Raw genomic sequence first — 6,764 nt, 5'->3', positions numbered from 1 at the left:
TCTGCATCCTTTCCTTCAAGGCTCAGGGGTCCAAGATTATCTTCTGTGTCTGTGTTAATTGGTTTCCCTTTCCTTTGTTGAAGAGGGTCTGTGCAATCCTTCTGCCTAGTCCGCCATCTTGCCCCGCCTCCTCCCTTTCATCTTCTTTTGATGTTTCCTGCATCATTCAATATTTTGCCCTTATAATCCTTCAATATTGCAAATTTCTTTCAGCTTAAGGAATGCTAAGTCTGTTCTTTGCTTTTGGTTCTCAATGTCCAGATCTTCCACACTTTATTATAGTACTTTATCTTTTTGAGTCGCTCTTTGAAATCTTCTGTTCAGCTCTTTTACCTCATCTTTATTCCATTTGCTTTAGCTACTCCACATTCAAGAGCCAGTTTCTGAGTCCATTCCGAAAGGTCTCTTTTGAAAACCCTACTCTGCACACGTGGTATTGCCCTGAGTCAGAACAACAACCTATTCCTTAAATTGATGGTACCCGAAGGCCTCCATTAGATTCCCAGATCTCCAAACTGCCAGTTAATGACTCCAACCAGCAAGCCCACGCCCACCTAACAGGCCTGTCTTGGATCACAATTCTCACATAGGTCTTGCCAGGAGCCTAATGTAGTTTGAAGTAGATTGTCCTTTAATTTAAGTCCTGCTTGTTATCACCATCTCTTCCCTGAGTGGCTCATGGAGCTACTAAATGAGAAGTCTATATATATATACATTGTATTTTCTCACTCTAAAACACCTAAGTTGTCATGGCAACCACATACCCTTCCACACCCTACTCACCTATTCTAACTGCTTTAAAGTCAGTTGACTTCCAGAAGAATAGGAAAAATTACAAAGTCAACTTAGTTGAAATAGATTGGACATGCTTCCTTTGTGAAGCCAGGAAAAAAACAGCACAGGCAGGAGAAAGTGAAATATCAGGCCACGGTGTAAACTCAATAGCATTATGCTAAAAGTTGGAATCCATCTTGGAGGTTAAATTGTTGATGTTGGTATATGGGATAAAAATGATACAGAACATAATGGAAATAGATACATGAAGTGAGTAGGGAATGACAACTGTGGAAGGAAGCAGCAAAACTTGAGAAACAGAGTCCACAGCTGGGTGTAAAAGCTAGGTATGAAAAATATGAAGAAATTATAATAGCTCAATGTTATCTAGGGACTGAGAACCACATTCAAATTACTCAGCAGTCATTTCTGTTCTTCAAATATCCCTCCCTCCCCTGCTTCCCATTTTGTCCTATGAATATTATTTGGGAAGTGTTGAGTATACTTCTGTCGACTGACAGTCTCAAAGACATATAATGTGAAAACATACCTGTGGATAAACCTAGAAAAAGTATACTGTAGTTTAGAATATTATTATTTTTATGATCCAATCTAGAGCTTTTAAGTATAAAGTGTTACATAAATAATTTCATCTTGGCTAACTCCATCATTATTATTTAGCATCCCTGAATGAACAAGCCAAATTTCTTGGATTATTATATTTGCTCTCACTTTAGGAGGTGCTTGGGCTTGCTTCCTAGTTTGTAATTGATGTTTATATTTCTTGTTTGTTATGGTTCTTTACATTCATTTGAGTGGAACAAACTAGGTTTTGTACATTCCTTGAGTATGGAAATGCTTTATTTTGATAAGTCACCTAACTAGAAATGTGTGGAAATTATTGATTATAATAGGAAATAAATGTTATTAACAAAGATTTTTCAAGTAGAATCTCTACTTCACTTACAAAGTGATAAATGGAAAAAAAAGTTATTAGTCAAAATAAAAAATAAATACACAACACACTTAGGCATGGATGACATATTTTGCTTTTCTCTTTTATTTTTTTTAATAATCAAGAATGACTTACCCACAAAGGGAATGAAATCTAATAAGTGTTAATTTTACAAAAAGCATTCAAAATGATGGCCTTAAATCTTTTTAAGAATTTGATAAGTGTGAAGTAGTCATTCATTCAACAAATACTTTGGGAGTCAACCACTAATTACAATTAAAATAATAATTTATTTGAGTCCAAAATTATAGCTGAGAGGACAAATCAGAGAATAAGTGGAAAAAGTAATGGGGGGAAAAAAATCCAAATGAGACACATGGAAAAATTAATGAAAATCTAAGATAAAGGAAGAAAAAAATATATCATAAGACATCAGTCATTAAAAGTTCCTTCAGATGAGGAGCTTCATCTTGTACACTATATGTCTATGCTTATAATAGTTGCCATGAGTGTTTATTTACGCTTCGGATAGAAAGGTGAAGTAGCTCATTTGAAGAGCTCTCCAGCTGCAAAACAACTAGATCCCACATAAAACATACTTTGATATGCATTCCTGGGCTCTCAGGAAGTGAAAGAAATCTCTAAAAGTTCAAAAACAAAATAACTTTATTAGGTAGGGTGAGCTTCTTTTAAATAATCCGTAAACCAGCTGCAAGGTTAAAACTGATACTGAAACTCCCTTCTATTGGACGACTATCCTGGAGGAGAATCAGATTGGTCTTAGGTCCTTAGTCTCCCTGGTTCCCAAGGGGGTATATGCAAATCCTCTCTGGAGAAAAATAGCCTCAGAATTCCCCATTCATTGTCCTCAAATGAAAAGGAATTAATAATTAAAGATCATAAGATATAAAAGAAAATTAGTTAACATTGTTGTTATTTGCCATCGAGTCAGACCCAACTCATAGCAACCCCTCCTTGGGTTTTCAAGGCAGAATCCCTATGGAAGTAGATTGTCCAACCTTCCTTCCGAGCAATGGCTGGTGGGTTTGAACAGCCAGCCTTCTGGTTAGCAGTCAAGTGCCTTAGGCACTACGCTACCAGAGCTACTTAGTTTCCATTAGTGAGAGTAAATGAAATAAACATCTTCAGACTGATCAGGCCAAACAAAGAAAAAAAAAAAAAAATGCTACTACTAACATTAATGAACTATGATGTAATTTTTTAAAATGAAATCAAATATAACAATTAGAAATGACTAGGCAAACATGAGCTGGGCACAGGAGTGTTCTGGAGCAGCTTTAAGGGTAGCCCAGAAGACAGCCGGGTGTGGGGATTTGGAGCAGTTTTAAGGGAGGCCAGGAAGTGAGAGGAGTGGTGTGGAACAGCTAAGGCAGATAAACATGCCTGTCAGTTTGTCATCCTGTGGTGGCTTACGTGTTGCTATGAGGCTGAAGGCTATGCCACTGGTGTTGCAAATACCCGCAGGGTTACCCATAGTGAACAGGTTTCAGTGAAGCTTCCAGAATTAGACAGACTTGGAAGAAGGAAGAGACCATCCACTTCCCAAAGAATTGGCCAATGAAAACCTTATGAATAGCAGGGAAACGCTCTGATATTATTACTGGAAAACTTTATGAATAGCCCTGAAACATTGTCCAATATAGCACCAGAAGATGAGCCTGGCAGGTCGGAAGGGACTCAAAATATGACTGGGGAAGAGCTGCCTTCTCAGAGTAGAAATGACCTTCCTGATATGGATGGAACAAAGCTTTTGGGACCTCCAATTGCTGATGTGGCACAACTCAAAATAAGAAGAAACAGCTGTAAGTGTCCATTAATAATTGGAGCATGGAACGTATGAAGTATGAATCTAGGAAAATTGGAAGTTGTCAAAAATGAAATGGAATGCATAAAGAGCGAAATGCTAAGCAATAGTGGGCTGAAATGGACTGGTTTTGGCCATTTTGAATCAGATAACCACATGATTTACTATTCAGGAATGACAAATTGAAGAATGGTGTGGCATTCATCATTCAAAGACTGTTTCAAGATCTAACCTGAAGTACAATGCTGTCAGTGATAGGATAATATCTATATGTCTGCAAGAAAGACCAGTTAATATTACTATTATTCAAATTTACACACCAACCAACACACCAAAGCCAAAAATGAAGAAATTGAAGATTTTTACCAACTTCTGAAGTCTGAAATTGACCAAATATGCAATTAAGATGTGTTGATTATCACTGGTGATTGAAATTCAAAACTTGGAAACAAAGAAGAATCACCAGTAGTTGGAAAATATGGCCTTGGTGATAGAAATAACACTGATGAATGAATGATAGAATTTTGCAAGACCAACAACTTGTTTATTGCAAATACATTTTTCAACAACACAAACAGCGGCTATACACAGGAACTTCGCCAGAAGCACTCAGGAATCAGATTTACTACATCTGTGGCAAGAGGCAATGGAGAAGCTCAATATCCTCAGCCAAAACAAGGCCAGGAGCTTACTGTGGAACAGACCATCAACTGCTCATATGCAAGTTCAAGTTGAAGCTGAAGACTATTTTAAAAAGTCCATAAGAACCAAAATATGACCTTGATTATATCCCTCCTGACTTTAGAGACCATCTAAAGAACAGATTTGATGCATTGAACACCAACGACCAAAAAACAGAGGAATTGTGGGATGATATCAAGAACATCATCCATGAAGAAAGCAAGGGGTCATTTAAAAGATAGAAAAGGAAGAAAACATCAAAATGGACATCAGAAGAGACTCTGAAAGTGCCCTTCAACGGAGTGTAGCTAAAGCAAATGGAAGAAGTTACAAGATGAAAGAGCTGAGTGGAAAATTTCAAAGAGCAGCTCGTGAAGATAAAGCCAATTATTATAATGAAATGTGCAAAGACCTGGAGTTAGATAACCAAAAGGGAGTAACATGCTTGGCATATCTCAAGCTGAAAGAATGGAAGAAAAAATTTAAGCCTCGAGTTGCAATACTGAAAGATTCTATGGTCAAAGCATTGAATGATTCAGGAAACATCAAAAGAAGTTGGGAGGAATATATAGAGTCACTGTGCCAAAAAAAATTGGTCAATGTTCATCCATTTCAGAAGGTGGCATATGATCAAGAACCGATGGCACTGAAGGAAGAAGTCAAAGCTGCACTGAAGGAATTGCCAAAGAAAAAGGCTCCAGGAATTGATGGACTATCCACTGAGATGTTTCAACAAATGGATGCCATGCTGGAGGCACTTACTCAGTTATGCCAAGAGATTTGGAAGACAGCTACATGGCTATCATGGAAGAAATCAATCTTTGCACCCACTCCAAAGAGGGGTGATCCCAGAGAACGTGGAAATTATCAAACAATATCAATATCACGTGCAAGTAAAATCTTACTGAACATAATTCAAAAACGGTTGCAGCAGTACATTGACAGAGAACTTCCAGAAATGTAAGCTGGATTTAGAAGAAGAGGTGGAATGAGGTATATCATTGCTGATGTTAGATGGATCTTGGCTGAAAGCAAAGAATACCAGAAAGCTGTTTACTTGTGCTTTATTGACTATGCAAAAGCATTTGATTGGGTGGATCATAAATTATGGATAACATTGAGAAGAATGGGAATTCCAGAACACTTAATTGTACTCATAAGGAACCTGTACATAGACCAGGAGGCTTTCATTCCAACAGAACAAGGGGATACTGCATGGTTAAAAACTGAGAAGGGAGTGTGTCAGGGTTGTATCATTTCACCATACTTATTAAAAGTTTTTGCTAGCAAATAATCTGAGAAGCTGGATTATATGAAGAAGAACATGGTATCAGGATTGGAGGAAGACTAATTAACAACCTGTGATACACAGATGACACAACTTTGTTTGCTGAGCGTGACTTGAAGCGCTTACTGACGAAGATTAAAGTCTGCAGTATGGATTACACCTCAATAAAGAAAACAAAATCCTCACAACTGGTCCAAAACACAGCTTCATGATAAATGGAGAAAAGATTGAAGTTGTCAAAGATTTCATATTACTTGGTTCTACAATTAACACCAGTGGAAGCAGCAATCAAGACATCAGATGACATATTGCATTGGGCAAATCTGCTGCAAAAGACCTCTTTGAAGTGCTGAAAAGCAAGGACATCTCCTTGAAGACTGTTGTTGCTGTTATTTGCCACCTAGCTGGACCTGACTCATAGTGACCCCTCCTTGGGTTTCCGAGGCAGTATCACTACGGAAGTAGATTGCCCAACCTTCCTTCCAAGGAGTGGCTGGTGGGTTTGAACTGCCAGCCTTCTGGTTTGCAGTCAAGTGCCTTAGGCATTATGCTACCAGAGATCCTCCTTGAAGACTACGGTGAGCCTAACCCAAGGCATGATATTTTCAGTTACCTCTTATGTATGTGAAAGCTGAACAATGAATAAGGAAGAGCAAAAAAGAGCTGACGCTTTTGAGTTGTAGTGTTGGTGAAGAATATTGAGACTACCTTGGTCTGCTGAAAGAACTAACAAATCTGTCCTGGAAAAAGTTCAGCTGGAATGCTCCTTGGAAGCAAGAATGGGCAAATTGTTTCTCACCTACTTTGGCCATGGTGTCAGAAGAGACCATTCTCTGGAAAAGAATATCATGCTTGGTAAAGTGGAGTGTCAATGAAAAACGGGAAAGGCCTTCAACAAGATGGATTGACACAGTGGCTGCAGTGATGGGCTGAGGTATTCTAGGAATCGTGAGGCTAGCACAGGACCAGGCAGTGTTTCATTCTGTTGGACATAGGGTTACTATGAGTCAGAGATGACTCAATGGCACCTAACAACAACAACAGGCACACATGAAAAAGAATCCCCCAGAACTTTTGAAAAAGGAATATAAAATTGTTAAAATTCAAAACCCAATGGATGGAGGCGGGGCAAGATGGCGGACTAGACAAAAGGATTGCACAGACCCTCTTCAACAAAGAAAAGGGAAACCAATTAATACAGACACAGAAGATAATCTTGGACCCCTGAGCCTTGAAGGAAA

Source organism: Orycteropus afer, unplaced genomic scaffold (genome assembly GCF_000298275.1).
Source record: "Orycteropus afer afer isolate SDZICR_OR568_19922 unplaced genomic scaffold, OryAfe1.0 scaffold00126, whole genome shotgun sequence".
Classification (NCBI taxonomy): Eukaryota; Metazoa; Chordata; class Mammalia; order Tubulidentata; family Orycteropodidae; genus Orycteropus; species Orycteropus afer.
This window is presented reverse-complemented; position numbering follows the sequence as displayed.